Here is a 25,872-nt window from a genome sequence, read left to right as displayed (position 1 = left end):
TGTCTCCATTGCTTCTGTTTTCAAATCGTGGCTGACATATCAAATGTGTTAAATTTTTTGGCATTTCTAAAATATAATAAGAGGCCTTTAATTTTAAACATTTTAAGCTTTGACTCTCTAATAGTCCCACTGCCTGTTTAAACATACGAAACATGTTATATCCACTTGTGATTTTTTAAGTAATGCACATTTATGAATCATCTCTTTGGGACAGTTTCTAGGCTAAGTACTTTATAAATAGTGACACCTAATTCAAATAATTAATCTATACAATTGGTACTACTTCTATGGAAAAATTGACACATATTCTTTGAGGTTTACAAAGATATTAAATGGTATATACTCATAAATGTAACAAAGTCAATCACATTGTAGAAAAGATTTCTAAACATTATGCCATATGCTGCCTACTTATGCTACACTAATTAAAATAAATCATTATATATTTTATTTATATAGGATTGTCATCTTCTGCCTTTACATGATACACATTTGGGGCATACAAGAGATTAGACATGGAGCGCAGCCCATCCTACATCAAATGACATTGGCACGCCCCATGTCCAGGGAATGACTTCTGTCCACAGAAGTGCTAACGTTGCACGGACTGGTCACATCCCTTACCCTCATCTCATGTCTGGCAATAGGAGATAATGTTTGTCTCTCAATTCCAGTCTGTTTTCCAATTTATCTAAGAAAACATGCTAAGGTAAAACAGCTATAACTATGCCTAAAGAGATCCCACAATGTGTAGACCATTTTGGTGTGATTTTGAAAGGGGTAAATGAAAAGACTTTGAATTTTAGATCTACTTTAACAATTGATACTTTTTTAGAAATCATTGTAAGTAAAATTTGAGTTTGCTTTAGTTGGTCTAATATTTAAGAGTTCTTTCCCTTTTGATTCCTGATGTTAGAATGTCTCTTCATCTCCCACCCACCATTATCTACTTTCTGTGGTTCGCTCCTTCTTCCCAATTCCCAAAGCTTATCCTCAACCCCTTAACAAGGGATTCTGTTCTGGAGGCAACTGGGTTTCCTTTCTTCTCTCTAGATTCCCATACAATAAAATCTCTAACTAGGTATTACTTGGGCAATTACCTTCCTTCTCTGGTACCAAGGGAGTGGTTGTTTCTGCTTTTAAAATGTACAGGAGTCTCAGCACCTAATGAGAAAGACTTCTGATGTCTCATACATTTGGTATTATATCTAACTTCATGCTTAAGAATTTCTCCTCTATAGTGTAGTTTAAAAGTGTCATGTAGACATGGAAGTTGATGTCAGAAAGAAAGAAGTAGAGAAGTAATGCATTGGAGATTTGGATAAATATAATTTCTAGGTTTTTTATCTATTGAAAAGGCACCATTTGTAAATAGTTTTATTAGGTGTACTCCCAATTATTTCACTTGCTAAGACATTGAGAATTGTACCCCTTCAAAGACATTTAAAAATACCTTTTGAATAACTACATGGAAGTTCATCTGAGCCATCCTTTCATCTATGACAATTTAGTATTAAGAATCTGCAGAAAATCACTACCGATCACCAGCATGCATCTGGAAGCTGTGCTGCGGTCAGAGTGAACCAAAACTTAACAATTTCACAGTCAGGTCAATGCAACAAGCACCTATGGAGCATTTTATGTACCAGGGGTTTTTCTAGGTGCGGAGTAAAACTCAGTGAGAAGAAACATAGAGCCTGTTCCACTGCACAATGGAGGCAAAGTTCATACAAATGACCTATAGTGGGAATGAAAGCAGTGGTAAGGGGCTGGCACAAATAGTAATTCCAGATTCAGGGACTACCGAGCAATCATGAAGTGACACCTGAGCTGAACCCAGAAGGCCTCCAGAGATGGAGAATTCAAATCCAGGAAAATAAGAAGTAAATACGTTGGAAGTGTGAAAGTGCATTTATAGTAGAAGAATCACGTGCAAGTTATCTAAGGCAATGGACAAACAAAGCCAGTCAGGGCTCAGATCTAGAAGTTCAGAGCAGCTGCCTAGAGAGGTTCCAAGTCATGGGTGAGTAGTACGCTGCTCCTCCGTGGCTGTGTACTTTCATAACTCTCACTGTATATACACGGTTATTCTGCTTCTGTTTGAGATTTACTTTAAAAACAAAGTATCTACAGATGTGCTTTTTTCTAAATTTTTTATAAAAGCTAAACAGGTCTTTAGAAAATTATGCATTCTCAATTTTTGAAATTTTTGTTAAAGATGTCAATGATTAAATTATATGTTCTTCAGCTCTCATCTGGGCATGTTGTGAGGAATTGTTTTTTAGCATCCTTTTGCCTGTTTAAAAATTAGGTAAGTAACAATATATACATAATTCCCATCGTAAGCCATTCAGGCAATACACAGTTGAGTAGATTATGGCAATATTCCCTTCATAACCAACTTCACTGTTTCCATACCTTTAAGTGGGACTCTAATTACTATACAGTGCGTAGTCTGCTAGCTGTTGATTATATATATGTGTATGTGTATGTGTATAATACAAATGTAATCTTAGTATATCAATTATTTTGACTTTTACTTATTTCTTCTTTTTCACTTTTACTTATTTCTAATAAACAATGATGTAGAGATATTTGAATCACCCTTCATTCTATTCTCCAAAAACTGCAACTATAAAAATATGTGCTCATTTATCGTTCTCTACAAGTACAGAAGTTTAGTTGGTAAATTAAACAGTTTAATATACATATAAACTTGGAAGACTTTACTCAGAACATCTAACTTTCAATAATCTAATGCTCAGAATTTTTAAAAAATAGTTCGATATAAAATCACACATCATTAATCTTTTTGATGTATATTTTTTTTTCTGAAGATTTCCTGTTTCCTTATACTTTCCAGCCTTAACTTACTGAAGCTAAAACCTCTTAATAAAACTCCCATGTTTGTCTATATTTATATAATCATACACAAGCAGATAGATAGATACATATACATATATGAATACATATATGCAAAAATATGTGTGTATATATTTATCAATTTACAGTTTATTCTCATTTTTCATGGATTCCATTTCTGGGAATACCCCCATTCACTAGAATTTATTTGTAACCTCCAAATACTGCAATCCAAAAAAAAAAAAAAAAACAAATACTGCAATCCATGGCACATCTATTGTCACTCTTGGGCATGCACAGAGCAGTGGAGCTCTGAGCCCCCCAACCCATATCTTCTGCTGAGGCTCAAAAGATGGTGCTCAGTCTCCCTCTTTCTGCTATCACAAGACAAACCAGGGTCCTTTCTACAGTCTTGTTAGTCCATGCTTCTTTGCATTTTTGTTCTCTGTGTTGCTGATTTCGCTCATCAAAATGGTACCAAGTATAGTACTGATATACTGTAAGTCCAAGAAGGTTGTGATGTGCCTTTCAGAGAAAATATGTGTATTAGATCAACCTCATTAGGCCTGAGCTATAGTGCTGTTGGTTGTGATTTCAATGACAATGAATCAACAATGTATAGTAAATATAATGCCTTTAAACAGGAACACACACAAAATAAGTTATGTGTTGACTGGATAACAAAAATATTTTGGCCAACGGTTCTCCAGAATCTAACGCTATGTTTATTTCCCCTGGGGGAAACTATTCCTTATTTGCTAATTCAGTAACTTTAGCAACTATAGAGGCCATAACCATCATAAGTAATGAGAACTGATAGCATCAATATCTATCTGTAGTTTCATCTTTTTTCATAATGTGGATTATATTTTAAAAGAGAATTGATGTAAGTTTCTGATAAAGTGTTTCAATCTTATTTATGTAGTTTCTATTTTTCACTTGGAGTTTTAATTAAACTACTATAATCATATGCTGTTTCTATTCTATATCACCCTATAACAGTTTACAAGAAAATATTTCCTGCAATTGTAGCACTCTTGAATTCTTGTGATAAAGCACAGTTAGAAATATACATCATATCTTTTTTTCAAAAATATTTAATAAAATATAGATAACAAGTAGAAATTTATATATATGTATACATATATATATAATTATTGTACAACAGGATTAATTTATCACAAATAAACAAGCTCACATAATCAACACCGAAATAAAAAAAAAAGGAATATGAGCAGGTCAAACAAAAGCTCTTACCCTGCTCCTTCTCATTCAAAAGCATCCATGTTTCCTAGGGAATTGAAATGATCATGCACATACCACAAGTAATATGCATGCTTTAAAAAAGCTCTAAAAAGATCCTACGCTTTCATCTTAGATGGACTATAGGCTCAGCAAGCTCAGGTAAGTGTCAATGAAGTGCTGTAACACAATTTTCAAAATTTTAGACAATGTTTTTGTTGGGTTGTTTGGTTTTTAGTTCCTGCATTCATTAAAATCTGATAAAATACTAATTAAATTTGGGCTAAAGAACTGAATCTTCAGAGACTAAACACAATAAAAAATATAATCTCTGCAAAAGATAGTTTGTATAGTCACTAAAAAATTATACTACAAAAATTTTTTGAATTATATTACAACCTTCAATAATAAAAAAATCAATTTTTTATAAAAGGGGTGAGTATAATTTCCATACTTATATTAAACTAACTGAGTTCCAACAAAAATCACAATGCATACAAACAAACATAAAGTATGGCCCATTCAAAGAACAGAATAAATTGACAGAAACCATCCCAAAGTCTACACATTAAATTTACTAGAAGAACACTTAAGAATGCTATTTTAAATATACTCTGAGATAAAGGAAATCATACTCAAAAAAGTAAAAGAAATAAAGAAGACAGTATATGAATAAAATAATAATAAAGATATAGATAAAGGAGGAAAAAGAAATAAATAGAAATTCTGGAGGTGAAATGTAAAATAACTGAAATTTTAAAAATAGTAGAAGTGTTCAAAAGTGAATGGAACAGAAAGAAGAAAGAATCAATAAGCATGAAAGCAAAACAACTGAAATTGAGCCACAGAAGCAGAAAGAAAAAAAAGAACAAAAGGAAGTGAAGCGACTAAGATATATGTAGGACAACAACAGTAACAGCAAAGAATCAACATATGCATTGTGGTAGCACCACATGGAGGAGAGAGGGAGAAAAAAAAATGCAAGAATGGTTCAAAGTAAGACAATAAATCAATATAATATGTCACCTTAATAGAATGAAAGGAAAAAAAAAACATGATCTTTTCAATTGATGCAGAAAAAGCATTTGACAAAATCCACCATCCTTTCATGATTAAAAATTCATTCAGAAAACTGGGTAGACAGAATATTCCTTAATATGACAAAGAGCACTTAGAGAGGACTACAGCTAACATCACACTCGGTGGTAGAAGATTAAAAGCTTTCCCTATAACGGGAGAAAGAATAAAAGCAAGGATGCCCACTTCACCACAACTAGCTAACAGTGTACAGGAAGTTCTAGATAGAACAAGAAGATAAGAAAAATATGAGAGAGAGGAGTTCAGATGGTGGAGGGGCAGGGGGACCCTGGGCTTGCCTAATCCCCTGAACCCAGCTAGATAAATATCAAATGGTTCTCAACACTCAAGAAATTAATCTGAGGACTGAGAACATAAACTGCACAACTAGTGGTAGAAATACAGGCACCTTCTGGAAAGGTAGAAGCTGCAGAAAGTTGATTTGGGGGAGAAAAGAACTGCAGGCACTTTGGTGAGGAGTGAGCCCTTCACTGGTGAAGCAGTGGTGAGGAGAATGTACCAGAAAAACTCTTCCCCAAAACCACTGACCAGGAAAAGGAGAGGGGCTGAATATCGAAAGTCATTATAAGCATCAGAGCTCAAAATCTGAAGTTCTAGACACCCATGCAATCGCCCAGGTCATGTCTGGTAGGCTCAGCAGTGCTCCTGCAGAGAAGGAGGGTGGAGGCCCAGGAGTGGGCAGCATGGTCTGAGGATACCCTGGGTCACACAGGGAAAAATGATTCATCTTCTTGGAACGCATTTAGGAGAGATGGCACAGTCTCTTCAAGGACAAAAGACCTGGTGGGCATCACTGAGCTGCCCTGTTACCTGCATAGGAACAGAGACACCTGCCAAGGGCAGCAAGCCTTAGTACTAGCTTTTTGCTGCAACTTTACCATACAATCATTTTGCTGAGATGGACTGGCACGGGCTGTAGTGCCATAAGATCCTCCCGCAGAAGATCAACATGAGTCCACACTATGTGGATCCCTAAAATTTGGAGTTCTGAAACCCAGCCCTGTACCTGAGAGAAAACAGGAGTACAGAGCTGCCTGGCAGGCAGAATGCTTGAACATCGTCAAAGTAAAGGTGGGGATGGTGCGGAAGTCCAGGACACAAGAGAGGTGATTGTCCGTTCTTCCGTGAGGGCTTCCTGAAGAGTAGCAGACATGAATACCACCTCTGGAGTCAAGAGCCATCAGCACTGACCCACTTCAGTGAGCAACGCAATGCTCCACATTGGAGGCTGAAGCCACTTGGCAACAAGCACTGCCCTGCTGTGCCCAGCAGGTGCACCTCCACTAGGGCAAGTCCAACTGAGAGTCAGCACAGCAGGCCCCTCTCCCATAATATGAATATAAACCCTCACACACACCAAGTCTACTGATCATAGAGTTCCATAAACCTTCAACTCCAAGAGAAATAGCATCTAGCTTCTTCTAACAAGCAGACTAAAGCACATCCAGTTAAAACATGCCACACAATGGCTACTCCACCACCCTCCACTGCAGGCAAGGAGAAACTCTGCAGCGGACTGACCTGAGGGAAGGAGCAGCCATAACACAACAGCAGAGAACACACTCTGAAACACCTCTTGAGGACCAGGCCCAGGACAGTACAGGACCTCTTCCTAATATAACCATTACTCTGAGCAGCAGGAATATAACAGGCTTTCCTAACAATGACACAAAAAACCAGCAACCCAGACAAAATAACAAAGTAGTGAATTTCACCCTAAAAGAAAGAGCAGGAAAAAGTAACACCAGGGATTTAGTCAATACAGAAATAAGTAAGATGCCTGAGCCAGAATTTAAGACAATGATCATAAGGATACTAGCTGGGCTTGAGAAAAACATACAAGATACTTGAAAATCATCCCTTACTGCAGAGATAAAATAACTGAAAACTGGTCAGGCAAAAATAAAGAATGCTATAACAGATGCAGAAATGATTGGATGCCATGACAATGAGGATAGATGAAGCAGCGTAATGAATCAGTGATATGGAAGATAAAATGATAGAAAATAATGAAGCTGAAAAGAGAAGAGAAAAAAAGGTATTGGGTCATGAAGATAGACTTAGGGAACTCAGAGACTCCCTAAAGCATAATAGCATTCGTATCAGAGGAGTTCCAGAAGAAGAAGAGAGGGAAAGGGGACAGAAGATTCATTTGAGTAAACTATAGTTGAAAACTTCCCTAATCTGGGGAAGGACACAGACAATCAAAATCCAGGAAGCACAGAGAACTTCCATTAAATTCAACAAAAGCCAGCCATCACCAAGGCATAGCACTGTCAAATTCACAAAATACACACACAAGGAAAGAATCCTGAAAGCAGCAAGGTGAGGGAAAGTCCTTAATCTACAAGGGAAGCCAAATTCGGTTCCTAGCACATATATTCACAGAAGCCTGGCAGGCCAGAAGAGAGTGGCAGGATATATTCAACATGCTGAATGGGAAAAATATGCAACCAAGAACACTTTATCCAGCAAAGCTGTCATTTAGAGTAGAAGGAGAGATAAAGAGTTTCCCAGACAAACAAAAACTAAAGGAGTTTTGACCACTGGAAGAGATACTAAGGAGATTCTTTAGGTGGGGAAAAAAAGACTAATAGTAACAAAGATTAGAAAGGAACAGAGAACATCCACCAGAAACACTGACTTTACAGATAACACAATGGTACTAAATTCATATGTCTCGGTATGGATTAAATGCGCCAGTCAAAAGACATATGATAGCCAAATAGATTAAAAAAAAATCAAGACCATCAATGTGCTGCTTCTGCTTACAAGAGACTCATTTTATACGTAAAGACACCTACAGATTGAAAGTGATGGTATAGAGAGCAATTTATTATGCTGATGTATGTCAAAAGAAAGTCAGAGTAGCCATACTTACATCAGACAAATTCTCTGTCTCTGTCAAATAAATAAATTTTTAAAGAGAGTGAACATGAGAGGGGGAAACACAGAGGGAGAAAGATACAAATAGGCTCCCTACTGAGAGAAGAACCCAGAACAGAGCTTGGTCCCAAGACTCTGAGATCATGACCTGTCCCAAAATGAAGAGTCAGAAGCTTAACCGACTGAGCCACCCAAGTATGCCCAGACAAACTAGATTTTAAACCAAAGACTATAACAAGAAATGAAGAAGGGCATTATATCATAATTAAGCAGCCTATGCATCAGAATCTAACAAATGTAAATATTTATGCCCCCAACTTGGGAGCACCCAAAAATATCAATGAATTAATAACAAATGTAAAGAAACTCCTTGAAAATAACACAGTAAGGGTAGAGAACTTTAACACCCCAACTGCAGCAATGGACAGATCATCTAACGAGAAAATCAACAAGGAGACAAAGGCTTTGAATGACACTGGACCAGATGGACTTAAGAGATACATTCAGAACATTTCTCCTAAATCAGCAGAATACACATTCCTTTCAAGTGCACACAGAACATTTTCCAGTGTAGACCACATACTGGGTCACAAATATGGCCTCAACTGGTACAAAAAGTCTGAGATCATACCATGCATATTGTCAGGCTACAACACTATGAAACTTGAAGTCAACCACAAGAAAAAAATTTGGAAAGACTCCAAATACATGAAGATTAAAGAACATCCTATAGAGAATGAATGAGTTAAACAGGAAATTAAATAATAAATAAAAAATATATAGAAGCAAATGAAAATGAAAACATAACAGTCCAAAACCTTTGAGATGCAGCAAAGGCTGTTGTAAAACGAAGTATGTTGCAATACAGGCCTACCCCAAGAAGCACGAAAAGTCTCAAATACATAACCTAACCTTACATACATCTAATGGAGCTAGAAAAAGAATAGCAAATAAATCCTAAATCCAAAAGGAGAAGAGAAATAATAAAGATTAGAGCAGAAATAAAAAATATAGAAACAAACAAACAAAAAACAGTACAACAGATCAACAAAACTAGGAGCTGGTTCTTTAAAAGAATTAATGAAATTGATAAACCCCTAGTTAGACTTCTCAAAAAGGAAAAAGAAAGGACCAAAATAAATAACATCACAAATGAAAGAGGAGAGATCACAACCAACACTGAAGAAGTACAATTATAAGGGACTGTAATGAAAAATTATATGCTAACAAAGTGGGCAATCTGGAAGAAATGGACAAATTCCTAGAACATAAAAACTACCACACAAACATATGAACATACAAACTGTCAAGACTGAATCAGGAAGAAATAGAAAATTTGAAGAGATTCATCACCAGCAAAGAAATTGAACTTGTAATCTCAAATCTCCCAACAAACAAAAGTCCTGGGCCAGATGGCTTACCGGGAGAATTCTATCAAACATTTAAAGAAGAGTCAATATCTATTCTTCTGAAGCTGTTTCAAAAATTAGTAAGGAAAGGAAAACTTCCAAACTCCTTCTATGAGGCCAAAATTCCCTTGATTCCAGTACCAAAGACCCTACTAAAAAGAAGAATTGTAGGCCAATATCCTTGATGAATATGGATACAAAAATTTTCAGCAAGATACTAGCAAATCCAATCCAATAATACATTAAAAAATATTCACCACCATCAAGCGGGATTTATCCCTGGGATGCAGAGGTGATTCAATATTCACAAATCAGTCAACATGATACATCACATTAGGAAAAGAAAGGATAAAAACCACGCAATCCTCTAAATAGATGCAGAAAAAGCATTTGACAAAGTACACTTTCCATTGATTAAAACCCTCCACAAAGTAGGGATAGAAAGAACATGCATCAACATCATACAGGCCAAATGCAAAAGACCCACAGCTAATATCATACTCAATGGGGGAAAACTGAAAGCTTTTCTTCTATGGTCAGGAGCAAGACTAGGATGTCCACTCTCACTATTACTATTTAACATGGTATTGGAAGTCCTAGCCTCAGCAGTCAGAAAACAAAAAGAAATAAAATGCATCCAACTCAGTAAGGAAGATGTCAGACTTTCACTATTTGCAGTTAACATAGTATCTAGATAGAAAACCCTAAAGACTCCACCAAAAAATTATCAGAACTAACATATGAATTCAGCAAAGTCACAAGATACAAAATCAACATACAGAAATCTGTTACATTTCTATACTTCAATAATTAAGCAGCAGAAAAAGAAACAAGAAATTGATCCCATTTACAACTGCACCAAAAACAATAAGATACCTAGAAATAAAATTAACCAAAGAGGTAAAGGATCTGAACTCTGAAAACTATAAAATACTTATGAAAGAAATTTAAGAGGACAGAAAAAAAGGAAAAAAAACATTCCATGCTCAAGATTGGAAGAATAAACATTGTTAAAATGTCTATGCTACCCAAACCAATTTACACATTTAATGAAATGTGATCAAAGTACCACCAGCATTTTTCACAGGGCTAGCACAAACAATCCTAAAGTTTATATGGAATCACAAAAGATCCTGATTAGCCAAAGTCATCCTGAAAAAGAAGAGCAAAGCTGGGGACATCACAATTCTAGACTTCAAGCTGTACTACAAAGCTGTCATCACCAAAGCAGTATGGTGCTGGCACAAAAACAGACACATAGATCAATGGAACCGAATAGAGAACCCAGAAATGGACCCCCCATTATATGGTCTACTAATCTTCAATAACGCAGGAAAGAATATCTAATGGGGAAAAAAAAAACAATCTCTTCAATAAATGGTGCAAGAAAACTGGAAAGTAACATGCAGAAGAATGAAACTTGACCGCTTTCTCATACCATACACAAAAATAGACTCAATATGGATCAAAGACCTAACTGTGAAACAGGAACCCATCAAAATCCTAGAGGAGAACACAGGCAACAGCCTCTTTGACCTTGGCCATATCCTTACTAGAAACATCTCCAGAGGCAAGGGAAACAAGAGCAAAAAAGAACTATTGGGACTTCATCAAGATAAAAAGCTTATGCACAAAAATAAACACACACAAAAAAATGAAAAAACAAAACAACAACAACAAAAAACTTCTATGCAGCAAAGGGAACAACTAACAAAACTAATGGGCAGCCTATGGAATGGGAGAATAAAAGAAGATATTTGCAAGTGACATATCTGATAAAGGGTTGGTACCCAAAATCTATAAAGAACTTCTCAAACTCAATAACCCCAAAAGAAATAATCCAGTTAAGAAATAAACAGAAGACATTAACAGACAGTTTTCCAAAGACATCCAGATGGCTAATATACACATGAAAAGATGCTCCACATCACTCATTATCAGGGAAATGCTAATCAATACTGTGATGAGAGAACACCTCCCACCTGTCAGATTGACTAAAATTAACACAAGAAACAACAGTTGTTGGTGAGGATGCAGAGTAAGGGGAACTCTCTTGCACTGTTGGTGGGAATGTAACTTGGGGCATTCACTCTGGGAAACAGTATTGAGATTCCTTAAGAAGTTAAAACTAGAACTACCCTACAACCCAGAAGTTGTGTTATTAAGTATTGACTCTTAGGATACAAAAACACAGATTTGAAAGGGCGCAGGCCCCCCCCCACCATGTTTACAGCAGCATTATCAACAATAGCTAAACTATGAAGAGAGCCCAGAATACCCTTAACTGATGAATGGATAAAGAAAACGTAGTATATCATCTACAACGGAATATGACTTAGCCCTTATAAAGAGTGAAATCTGGCTAATTGCAGTGAACATGGATGGAACTAGAGTATAATGTTAAGCAAAATAAATCAGTCAGAGAAAGACAAATACCATATGATTTCACACATACATGGAATTTAAAAAACAAAACTGACGAGCATAAAGGAGGGGAAAAAAGAGAGAAAGGAAAAAAAAAGCAACTCATAAGATACTGTTAATGATAGAGAACAAACTGAGGGAAGATTGAAGGAGGTGGGTGGGGGATGGGCTAGATGGGTGATGAGTTTTAAGGAGAGCACTCGGTGTGATGAGCACTGTGTGATAAATCACCATATCCACTCCTGAAACCAACACTATACTATGTATGTTTTAACCAACTAGAATTTAAATAAAATTTTTGAAAGAAAAACGAAAAAGATGAAAGGCATCCTCTTTGGAAAGGAAGAAATAATAACCAAATCCACAAATCACATGATCCTACACATAGGAAATCCCAAAGAATCCATAACACAGCTACTATAGCTAATAAACACATTCAGCAAAGCTCTAGGGTAGACTGATACACAAAAATCAGTTCTATTTCCAAAGCAAAGAATCATCCAAAAATGAAATTAGGAAAGAATTTCCATTTATAAAGATATCTAACAGAATATAATAGCTAGGAATAAATTTATGCGAAGAAATGAAAGACTTGTACAATCACTGAAACTTATTGCAGAAATAAACCAAGAATATAAATAAATGGAAAGATATCCCGTGTTCAAGGGTTAGAGACTTACTATTACTTATATATCAATACTACTCCCAAAATCTACAGATTCAATGCAATCTCTATTAAAATTCAAACAGCCTTTTATCAGAAATGTAAAAAAATATTTTTACATTCGCATGGAACTGCAATGGGCCCAGAGGAGCCAGAAGAGTGTTGAAAAGGAACAAAGTTGGAGTACTCATACTTCCCAATTTCAAAGCTGACTATAAATTATAGTAATCAAAATGATGTTGTACCAGCATAAAGATAAACATCTACACCAATGTAAAAAATTTAGATCCCAGAAATAACCCCACACATCTAAGGCCTATTGATTTTTGACAAAGGTGACAAGATTCAACCAGGAAGGAACAGTCTCTTTAATGTGCTGGAAAACTAGATTTCCACCGGAATAATAATAAAATCACATCTTTAATTCACACCGTATATAAAAATTAATGCAAATTGGATTGATGTCCTAAATATAAGAGCTAAAATCATAAAACTGTTAGAAGAAAACATAGAAATAAGTCTTCATGACCTGGCGCTTAGCAACAAGTTCTTAGGACTCCAAAAGCATGAGCAACAAAGATAAATAGGTAAACTGAACTTCATCAAAATTTAATGCTGATATGCATCAAAAGACATTACCAATACAGTGATAAGATAACCTATGAAAAGGATAAAATGTTAGCAAATGATATATTTGAAGGTATAATATACAGAATTTATAAGAAACTCCAACAACTCAGCAATGAAACCAAACCAGATATTTCAGCTTTGTACACCACACAGTCAAGATATAGAAGTTTTCATCCACCAGAAATTTCCTTGTGCAATTTTTCAGAAAATCTGCCCCCCCCCAATCCCAAAACATCATGTCTCACCATTGATTAGTATTGGCTGTGCTTGAATTTATATAACAAACTTATAGGGAATTAACTCTTTTGCCTTTGACATTGTTTTCCAACAGGAGGTTTTTGAGACCACTGTTTTTTCACATGCCAGTAAATGTTCATTCATTCACATGGCTGACTAGCATGATATTGTGTAACTGTATCAGAATTTTTAAATCAGTCTCTTGATGAAATTCTGCGATATTTGTAGTTTGTACCATTATAAGTAAGGCCACTGTGAACATCTTTGTGTATGCTTTTTGTGACATATAGCTTTATGTTCCTTGGGTAAAAATTTAAGAGCAAAGTTGCTAAGTCATAGGTAAGTGTATATGTAACACTAAAATAAAGTGCCAGAAAGTTCTCCAAAGCTGCTTCCTCATCTTCCATTACCAAAAGCAATGAATGAAAATTCCACTTGCTCCTCATCATTGCCAAATATCATGGTTATTTTTAGTTCTTTAACTGTGCCTTCTATACTGGGTATGAAGTAGTATCCAAATATATATACTTTAAAGATTTTATTTATTTATCCATGAGAGACACAGAGAGAGGCAGAGACACAGGCAGAGGGAGAAGCAGGCTCCCTGCAAGGAGCCGGATGTGGAACTCAATCCCAGGACCACAGGCCCACGCCCTGAGCTGAAGGCAGATGCTCAACTGCTGAACCACCCAGATTCTCCAAATATACTTTTAATTTAAATTTCTCTCATGGGGGTTCCGGGGGAGCTCAGCGGTTTAGCGCCTGCCTTTGGCCCAGGGTGTGATCCTAGAGACCCGGGATTGAGTCCCACGTCGGGCTCCCTGCATGGAGCCTGCTTCTCCCTCTGTCTGTGTCTCTGCCTCTCTCTCTCTCTCTCTCTCTCTCTCTCTCTCTCAATCTCATAAATAAATAAATAAATATTATAAATAAATAAATAATAATAAATAAATAAATAAATAAATTTCTCTCATGACTAATAATGTTGAGTACCTTTTCTATGGTTACTGACTTTTGCATAAGTGGTATATATTTATATATATTGTGAAGTGCTTATTGAAGTATTTACTCATTTTTTTAAGTTAGGTTGTTTTGCTTTTTATTACTGACTTGTAGGAGTTTTTAAATACGTTGTGAATGTAAGTTGTGTATTAGATTCATTATAGCAGAAGTATATTCTCATAGTTTGTGGCATTTTATTTTTCATCATGAAAATTATAAAAACATAAAATGTATCATTTTGACCATTTAACATCATTTGACATGGTATGACCAATAAGAGAGCTTTATAGGGACCTGCGTGGTTCAGTCAGTGAAACATCTGTCTTTGGCTCAGGTCGTGGTCTCAGGGTCCTGGGACTGAGTCTTTCATCAGACTCCCTACTCAATGAGTCTGCTTCTCCCTCTCCTTCCATTCCCCCCATGCTCATGCTCTCTCTCATGCTCTCCCTCTCTCTCAAATAAATAAATAAAGTCTTCCCAATAAAAGAGCTTTATAATTATTTCTAGGCATTTGCCTTTTAAATAATTTGAAAAATAAATTGTGGAGTTACAAAAAAAAACCACATAATACTATATTTTATAGCTGCCCATGTGGTTTCTTTTATTGGGGATCTTTGTTTCTCCATACTGCTTTAAATATGTCAACCTACTGTCTTTATCCTCAATTTCTGGTGGGAAATCATCTCTTCATCTTACTGAGGACCTCTGGTATGTGACTAGTTGTTTCTCCCTTACTACATTCAAGAATTTTGTCTTTGTCTTTGGACAATTTGATTATAATATGTCTTGGCATGGATCTCTTTGAAGTTATGCTACTTGAAATGCGCTGAGCATGTTGGATCTGCAGATACGTGTCTTCAGTTAGAATCAGGATATTTCTGGCCTTCTTCAAATATTCTTTCTTCCCCTCTCTCTCTTCTCCTTCTGTTACTCCTCTAATGCATGTGTTAGTCTTCTTTATGGTATTCCATAGCTCATTATGCTCTATTCACTTGTCTTCATTCTTTATTTCTCTCTGTCCATCAGACCAAATGATTCAACTGCCCTATATTCAAGCTCACTGATTCTGTTTTCTGACTGTTCAAATCTGTTGAAACTCCCTACAGAGAATTTTTCCTTTCTGTTACTATAGTTTCTAGCTCCAGAATTTCTTTTTGGTTCTTTAAAAAAAATAATCTTTTTTTTCTGGACAGTCCTATTCTAATCATACATCATTTTGCTGATTCCTTATAGTTGTTTTATCTTGTTTATCTTTAGCTCTTGGGAAATATTTTTTTTTCCCTTGGGAAATATTTGAAACATTTCCTTTAACTTCATCAACAAACAGAAAGAATTATCAATTATAGAATGAGTAAAAGATTTGAGTAGAATTTTCTCCAAAGAAGACATATAAATTGTCATTCAGCATACAAAATAATCCTCAAGGGAAGCTGAGTGGCTCAGTGGCTGAGCACCTGCCTTTGGCTCAGAGCGTGACCCTGGGTTTCTAGGATTGGGTCCCACCTCGGGCTCCCTGCCTGGAGCCAACTTTTCTCTCTGCCTGTGTCTCTGTCTCTGTCTCTCTGTATCTCTCATGAATAAATTAAATCTTTAAAAAAAAAACAAAATAATCTTCAAAATCAGCAGTTATTAAAGATACCCAAATAAAAACCACAATGAAATAAATATCACTTCACAATATATCTACCTCTATAGATATAATAGAAAAAAGAAAGGATTAAATAACACAAAGGATTAAGCACAGAGAAATTAGAATTTGTTATATATTGTTGTATATATTATACAACAATATAATATTGTTGTATATGTTATATATTGTTGTAATGTGTATATAATGTAGCTGCTGTTGGAAAAAGTTTGGCAGTTCCTTAAAAAGCTGAAAAGGAAGTTTCAAATAAAGACAAATATGATAATGCTCATTACAGCATTATTTAGCATAGCCAAAGATGAAAACAACCCGAGTTATCTATCAAGATATGAATAAACAGGGATGCCTGGGTAGCTCAGCGTTTGAGCATTTGCCTTCGGCTCAGGACATGATCCTGGGGTCCTGGTATCGATTCCCACATCAGGCTTCCTGCATGGAGCCTACTTCTCCCTCTGCCTGTGTCTCTGCTTCTCTCTGTGTGTGTCCCTCATGTATTAATAAATACAATCTTTTTTTTTTAAGAGAGAGAGAGATGAATAAACAAAATGTAGTATGTACATATAGTGGAGTATTATTTGGCTATGAAAAATAATGTTCTGATATATGTATAACATAGAAGAACCCAGGTAGCATTATGCTAAGTAAAAGAAGTTTGCCACAAGTGATCCCATATTTTTAAATCCCTTTTATTTGAATGTCTAGAATAAGAAAATTATATAAAGTAGACTGTTGGTTGCCTGAGGTTGGGGAGCAAAAAATGGTTTAACAGTTTGTTTAACAGTTAGTTTCTCATTGGAGTGATGAAAATCTTTTGTAAATACATAGTGGTTATATTTGCACAGTGTTCTGAAAGTAATCTATGCTACTGTCCAATACAATTTAAAAACAACTAAAATGCCAAATTTTATATTACATGTATTTTTACCACAGTAGAATAATATAAAGCCTATATTTTCTTCATTTTTGAAGTATTTTCCTATAAGTGCAACATTCTAGGTTGAGCATTATCTTCTGGCAGATTTCTGAAGATGCCTTTCCATTTTCTTTTTATTTTTTTTCCTTTAAGAAATAAACTATCTGTCTAATCATTGCTCTTTGAATATATTGTGTTTATCTCTATTTCCACCCACTGGCTACTTTTAAGTTTTTCTCTTTACCATTTCCTACTCACAGTTGTATTATAAAGATCCCAATTGTGGTTTTATTTGTATTTATTCTTTCTAGTGTTTACATAAATCCTTCTTGCTAACTTTCACCAGTTCTTAAAACTCTATGAACACTATATTTTCAAATATTTCTTCTCTTTTCTTCTAAGGCTTCAAATTTTGTGTGTGTGTGTGTGTGTGTGTGTGTGCGTGTGTGCGTAAGCACATGTGCGCACACACACATGTTATGGGTAGAATATATTTTCTTAAAAGTTTCCATTTATCTGTTTTTATCAGAGAAAGGTCTATTCCACATTAATGAGAAGATACTATTGGGAAGGGCCTCATTAATTCCATCACAGAATGAATACAGAGTGTGTCTTCCATCGAAGAATAAGTTAAGATTCCCACTAAACATAAAACTAGAACTACCTTCTGATATTTGGAGACAGTGGTGATTCCCTCACTTCAAATAGCAAAGAAGTGAGTTACTCTCCTGGAAGGAGTGGTTCACACTGATCATTAGGCCGAGGTAGACTTGCTGTTCCACAACAGAGACAGGGAGAAGAAATGTTGCTGTAAAGTACTGATCTGTGTGGTGTTTCTTGGTGCTTCATGCAAACACTGATAATCTTCAGGGATAAAAATCTGGGTCATCCCCTCCCCAGTTGAAGACACCTAGATCTGAAGAAATGCTGACTCAAGATAAGGAGACCTTAGAATAGATAGAAAGATTATGAATATTAGTCGCAGCCTCAGGACCAGCTGCAGCAGCAAGAGCTCTAGCTATCTTACAAAATCTCCTGTGGTGGGTTTTACCCTAAACTCTAACAATAATCACATGGATGGTGGGGCTGAATGGAGCATATTTAATTTGAGAGGTGACATTGATGAGTGCAAAGGGTCAACTACCATGAAATATGCTACTATTCAAATTAGATGTTTGTTCCTTTTCCTGGTTTGCCAGGTCTATCCCCAACTCCTGCCAGCTTCTTCCTTAATGGCCCACAGCTTCAAAATTTATCAGAAAGTAAACCTGGATAAGTAGAACCACTTTGAAAAAATACCTAGAGAGACATAATAAATAGGACGATTGCTCGTGGTCAATCGCTGGCTAATAGAAGAATATGAAAATGTAACCTCCTTTCTTCAGGCCAGAATAAACCCTGTAGTCAAAATGATACTGCAGAGCTTCTTCAAAATTGAGTCAAGATTGGGACTTTACATGAAATAACACCTTTGTTTTTCTTCTTTCTCTGTATTATCATGCTTCTCATCAGCTCTTACCAGTTTTTCCTGGGAACACCTTCTGAACAAATCATTCTCAGATACAACTTCATCTGCTTCTAGTGGCCTGATCCAGGACAACCAATTATATTATTTTGTACAAAATCATGTTCTTGATGACATACATCCCCAAGTATGTGATGGAGTTTAGAAGAATTATATAACTTTATGAAGAAAAGATGGATAGCTAAGTATAACACCCAATTACAACTTAGAGTTTTAGAAGAAATATTTTTTATAACTTATCTATGATCTATTTTTTAATTTATTTTTATTTTTTTTCATTTTTTCATTTATTTATTTATGATGGTCATAGAGAAAGAGAGAGAGGCAGAGACCCAGGCAGAGGGAGAAGCAGGCTCCATGCACCAGGAGCCCGATGTGGGATTCGATCCCGGGTCTCCAGAATCACGCCCTGGGCCAAAGGCAGGCGCCAAACTGCTGCGCCAGCCAGGGATCCCTTATCTATGATATAAATCTATTCTATGAGCAATATGAATAATATCACAAGTTTTGATAACTGTTCATGTAAAACATAAAAGAAATCAAAACAATCACCCTACATACAAATGATTGGTTAATAATTTCTCCCTCAAACAATAGGAGGGAAAAGATAGGAACATTTTGAAACAGATCTAAACATGAAGAATTAAATCTCCAGAGCTGATCAAGAAAAATGATTCTAGAATCCACACTGTACATACCCATTGAGAATTTCTCCTTTAGTTTAAACTTAAGGACTATATGCAGAAATGTTGTAGGTACAGTTGTAGGGTTGGTACATACTAAAGAGAAGTTGTTTCCATACATACTAAAGAGAAGTTGTTTCCATGGCAACCATAACCCTAACCTTGACAAAAGGGCTATATTAAAGACATAAATTCATATTACAACCCAAATAAAATTCACTCAAGTCCATGAAACACAAATGGAATGTGATCAACACACCTGATACATTAAGGATATTGTCCCTTTATAGGAAACTGAGACATTCAATAAAAATTTAAAGTCAGTCTGTGTTACACAGTCTATATTACTTTCCACAATTTTCAAAAAACTGGTGCGATAAAAAGGATCTTAACTAGTCTTTAGAGTGTTATTTCAGAAATAGTATATAAATGTAGTTATTTTCCATTTATTTAACCATAGCTTGTTTGGTGGCTGCTACATCTCAAGTATTTTGTTAGATGACATACAGAGCAATAGGACAAAAATACTGCTCAGTATCATTGCAGAAAGCTAATTTTTTAAAAATATAGCAATAAATAATCTTAATAGAATTATCCAATAATTGCCTAATATAGTTAGTTCTGAAATAATTTTGGTATTTCCTGAAACTAGGATCTCCAAATTGAACATAATTAACTCCCCACTGACACAGCAGTAGAAGCTGCAGCACCAGCAGTTGGAGCGACCAGTAATTGTGGTACCGATACTGATGAAAATGATTAAAATGGGTCAAGTTCTACCAGTCTTGTCCAATTTGAACTTGATAACATTTTCCTAAACATATTTATGTGCTTTAATTGCCTACCATTCACAATACCTTCCATCTATGTTGAGCAAAGTTTTCGGTTTATCTAATTAGAAAACTTTTTCACAGAAAAAAAAAAAAAAAGAACTGTTTTCCAGGAAAAAGATGAAGCATACAAATAAATCAAACTAAAACACTTTCTACAGCTAAGTTAGATATAGTTATTATAATTAAAAAAAACAATTTCAAAATCAGTCGAACAGACAGGAGATCTAAAGTTATTTCAGGTCCATGTTATGATGGGTTTGGGAGGTCTATCATATAATAGCTGAGACTATAAAAACTTCAACTGACAAATGATCATCATGTTCTGATTGTTAGGTTAGGAGGAAAGTGGGCAAACTGCTAAAAAATATGGAAAGCCAGGATTAAAAAGATGGAGCTTGGGATATACAAAAAACAAAATAGCATTTTTGATGTATTATGTGACTATGAAAATAAAATCTGTGCTGATTTCCTATTGATACTTACGGATGGTATCTATTCATAAGGGTTCTAGTTTTTTTTAAAGAAATTGTGGGTCAGATGGCTTAAAATTCTACAAATCGATCAACTAAAAAGCAGCTGTATTGTATCCTTTTCTTCTAGGAGGTAGTAGCACTGAAATATGCTGGCTTCTCTTTACCAAGTTTTCTTAAAGTTGGGCCTAAGTACAAAGTTATGGACATTTGATGATCAGTAGACATATTATTAAATTTTTGCTTATTTCAGTGTATTTAACACTTAGAGTGGTGCACCCAGCCCTACGATAATGACTAAGGGACACACTCGCCTCACACTTTGCTCTGTCAGTGCCTGGCATGCCCAGCAAGGGAGATTAGCAAGTTACCAAGATGGAAAGTGACGGGCTCTGGGACCAGTGGACTAATCTCAGGATGCTTTCTCATGTTGACGACAGAGATACATGGGAGAAATCAGAAATACCAAAGTCTTTTAGGGCCTCGGCTCAGAAATGGCACACCGTCACTCTCACCTTTTTCCTATTGACTGAAGCAAACCACTACAGAACCTACGGGAAGAACTAAAAACCACATGGCAAAGGACTATGGAAATGCGTCTGTTTCTGCGCAATAAGTTAGACTCAAAACAGTAACACTGTCTAAATAGCCTTCTGTCCTAATTCCAGTTATTGGCTCCTGGGTTGGGAATGAGACATGAAAGCGTGCGCCCTCTAGCATGACTCAAACATCAGCCAGGATCAGTTGCTCGATGTGGGATGTGTCACATCACCTCAAAGACCCAGGACGGGATGCTGTGATGTTTATGACCAACCCTGGGAAAACAACCTACCACTGGTCTTGTCTTCTCTTCTAAATAATCATCCTGGACCTTCCCACATGATTCCTTACTGATACTTTTTGGTATTCATTCTAAAACATGAAATGCTATGTCTTGATTTTGTCTCTTTTGAAATAAAAGATACATTTCCTTTAAAAACTACCTTGTAGTATGTGTTCACAAATTAGAATTAGCATCAAAACTGATGAAGCCAAGGCTGCGCCCTTCACAACTGAGGTATCTGTAGCTGGTAGAGGAAACACACATCCAATGAGACTATAGCCCATTCCTGGGACAGTTCTACAACCCCTATGACCACAGGAGCAAGTGCGCCTGATGAGTACAGCTCCTTTAATGAAAAAAACTGTGTTTTCCTTGATTTTATTTGGGGGGATGAAAACTGTCAAGTATGATAATCATTACTTCAAATCGCCTACTAGTCAAGCATCTCGATATTCTTAATCCAAATGCCTGAAATACAAAATTCATATTTCTGTTATGGCAGGTCAGAAGACATCTCAAATCAGGTAAAAATGTATAAAGAAAAAGAGAAGGAACAGAAGTGGAGGATGAGGGATAAGTGCATTCTTAAGAAGTCTACATTTTTTTAAAGATTTTATTCATTTATTCATGAGAGACACAAAGAGGGAGAGGCAGAGACCTAGGCAGAGGGAGAAGCCCGATGTGGGACTCGATCCTGGGACTCCAGGATCACACACCCTGGGCCGAAGGCAGATGCTCAACTACTGAGCTACCCAGGTGTCCCAAGAAGTCTAAATTTCTTACCCTATTTTTTAGTACCCTCATTTTCCATACTTACTGAGCATTTAATACCTTCTGTACACTGGGATATGTATTGATACGTTACCTTAATCTTCACAAAACACAAGATATTCAAAATATGAGTAAAGGTGCCAATAACATATTTTCACCACTTATAATAAGACTCAGTGAAGAAAAAAAAAAAAGACTCAGTGAAGGTTTCATAATGGATCCAATTATTTATCAATCATCATTGGTAATCTTACATTCACTATCAATAATAGAATTCAACACAGCAAAACTTGTGCTCATCTTCATTAATTTTAATATCTATATAATGGGAACCTGACTTAAATTTTTACTATTTTTACTCTCATTATTGATCTTATTACATAGATTACTTCTGCTCTTCCATGGACACACTTCTTCCTCACCTAATGGGTCAAGCACTTAAAGTCCAACACAGCCAGTGGAGACATGGGCTGCGGAGCATCCAGAGAACATTCCAGACACATGCTGGTGTGCTTAGGCCCCTGAGCCCTCTAGGTGTCCCTGAAGCTCAGAGTGGCTTCTGCTGTGCTCACATCCATGCCATGTCCATATCACTCTGTGCTTGAAATATTTTTCCTTTTTTCAAAAAAAGATTTTATTATTTATTCATGAGAGACCTGTAGAGAGAGGCAGAGACATAGGCAGAGGGAGGAGAAGCAGGCTCCCTGCAGGGAGTCCGATGCGGGACCCTGAGATCACTCCCTGGGCTGAAGGAAGACCCTCACCCACTGAGCTACCCAGGCATCCCTTATTCCTAAAAAACTCTGAAGATAATCTTCTAATATATTCAATTTTAAAATGAGAAATTTTTGATGGGCAGTTGATGTGATTGATTTTAGTCCACTTAACCTTATTATTAGGGATAATATATATATATATATATAAAATAATAACCTAGTTATTAGGAATCTGAACTACTCTTATTAATGAAAGGCATATTCTGTTGTCCTTCTTTAAGGGAACAACCATATGCCTATATACAATACACACATATACACATGTATTTTGGATGGAATCAGAAGAGAATGAACTTCAAAAAAAAAGAGAATGAACTTCAGAGATAAGCTGACCTAGATTTTAGTATTTCTTCCCCATTAAGATACACTTTGGCAAAATTCTCAACAGTGTGAACTTATTTGCTCTCTAGAAAACTCAGTTAACAACTGACAATATAATAATATGTAGTGTGTGTGTATAGGTGTGGTGTGTATATGTATTGTGTGTGTGTGTGCATTGTGGGTGTCTGAGTGTGGGTGTGTGTTGTGGAGGGTGTGGGGGGTATGGGCATGTGTGCGTGTTGTGTGCACACATGCGTATTGTATGCATGTTGTGGGGTCTATGAGTGTATGTGTGTGTGCTGTATGTGTTGCGTATGTGTGCATGTGCATTGTGTGTGTGTTGTGGCGGTGTGACTCTGTGTTGGATGGGTGTGTTGGTATGGGTGTGTGTGTTGTATCTGTAGTGAGTGTATTATGTGGGTGTGCATGTGTGTGTGTGGGTATGTGTTGTGTGTGTTGTATGTGGGTGTTGATGGGTATGCGTGTTGCATGTGCACGTGTGTTGTGTGTGTCGTGTGGGTATGGATGTGGGTGAGTGTGGGTGAGTGTGGGCGTGTGTGTGGGTGTGCGTGTCCCGGTAGCTGTTTGCTCCTATCTCCTGCGGTGTTCGGGACCTCATGATGCCAGCTGAGTGTTCTGACTCAGTGTCGCTGCAGGGATAATGCACAGCAGCTGGTAATTTTGTTTTTCTTTCCTCCTCCTCCTCCCCTCAGAGTGGATTCAGCTTCCTCGAGAGACTGTAGGGCAGACAGTGATCCAAGCATGAGGCCCCACGTGTTCTTGGGCCCAAGATAATTTGCACATGGCATCGGGAGAGCGAGCTTCTGCTTTTTCTGTTGTCATTGGTTACTTCTTGTTAAAAAGCAGATTAGTGTGTCCACTAACAAAATGTGGGCATAAAACAATGTCATTTTATATTTTTCCTATGAAATTCACTGATGCATTTGTCAATGCTGTGTTGAGAAGAGGTAAATAGCAACTTAACACAAAGAACTTGGAGATTTCCCTAAGGTTCACTGTGTATGCTAAAACCAGTCTGGTACACAGAAAATTTGATTTCCGTAAGACTTGTTATTTAAAATTATGTTTTTAAAAATGGCTTAACACTGAATCTTCACTTCCTTAATGACAACTTGGGAAAATGGTATATTTCAACACGGTTGCATAGGATTTTCACTACTGCATGTAGAGGTAAAAATAGTCCACCTGTTAATGGGAAAGTAGTCATTGGCTGGCGATTGTATCCCTCAATTATTTTAAGACAGCCTAGGACAAAACATGATCCCATAAGTAAATTACCATTATTTAAACAGACATACAGGATAAATTTAATGCAGTTGGTGATACTGGCCTCAGATGCAATATTCAACCAATTTAGCAAAATGACATGGATTCCACATACTCTGCTCTGTCTGCATATGGCCAGTTAAAAAAATCAGTTGAAAATAAGTGAAATAAAAAATATAGTCTGATGTTATGCAGAAACATATACTCGGTTACTTTTTCTAATGAATCTGTTTTTTTGTTTTTTTTTTAATTTAAAAGTGATGTATTTGTCAATTTTTTCTTTGGAGGGCAACTGAGAACATTACTCTGGAAGTTTATCTGTGGGGTGAGTATAATCTAATTTCTAATTTACATGTGACACCTACTTCCCAGCAGTTAAATGTACCAATTCTTTTTTTTTAAATGTACCAATTCTTAAAATGGCACCTAAACTCTTTAATATTTTTCAAAATTGGCCTAATATACTTCCTGAGAGCTTGCGTACCTATAAATAAACACCAGCAGGTAGCTTTGCCTGGCGGTCTGGAGACAGCACACAGAAAGGACATCTCATCAGGAGAGGAAAGGAACGGGTCATCAGCCCTGAACCTCAGCTGCCTGGAGGAGAGGATGTACTGGAAGGGGCTGCATTTTTCAACCTTCGGTGACACTCTGTCCTTGTGGCTCCAATCTCTCTGGCAAGGAGACCATGTGCTCGGTGGTCAGGGGGAAGACCGTTAAGGCAGACCTAAATGAATCCTGGCCATGTGCCTACGTTCTGGCCAGCCAGGGTGCGGCTCAGAGGGGCAAGGAGCTGGGTGGGCATCACTTTTCTGCACATCAAACCATGGGTCACCCCTGGGCCTGAGGTGCACTCAACCCTTGTAGCCTGTGCCTGCTTGGGAATGAAGATGGGGCAGATGGAGGATGTCATCTCCATCCCTTCCGACTGCACCTGTAGCATCGATGGGACGTCAACTGTCTGTGAACCCAACTCCTCAATTATCGCTTTCTGTCAATAAACTGTGTTTGTGTAAGCCAAAATAAAAACAAACAAAAAGTCAGCAAATACACTCCTATATTGGTTGCATATAAACAGCTAAGACTTTTCTGGGTAGAAAAAGACGTCAGATAAATGGAAATTACATAAATTTGTCTTAGCATAAGCTTGACAGTCAACTATTGTTGTATTAAACTAGACAACTGGTATACCCCATCATTAACCCCCTCTGCGTTCAGGAACAAAACCACAGCGTAAACACAAGGCTGGCTTTTGACGCTGAGGTGGCATCAGAAATGCAGACGTTGCAAGGATTCCAAGTCTTCTCCTATGAACACGTGGTGAGGGGGAATGGTAACTGAATGTAAAGTAGAGGGTGTTAACTTCCGTCC

This window comes from Canis lupus, chromosome 26 (genome assembly GCF_003254725.2).
Source record: "Canis lupus dingo isolate Sandy chromosome 26, ASM325472v2, whole genome shotgun sequence".
NCBI lineage: Eukaryota > Metazoa > Chordata > Mammalia > Carnivora > Canidae > Canis > Canis lupus.
This window is presented reverse-complemented; position numbering follows the sequence as displayed.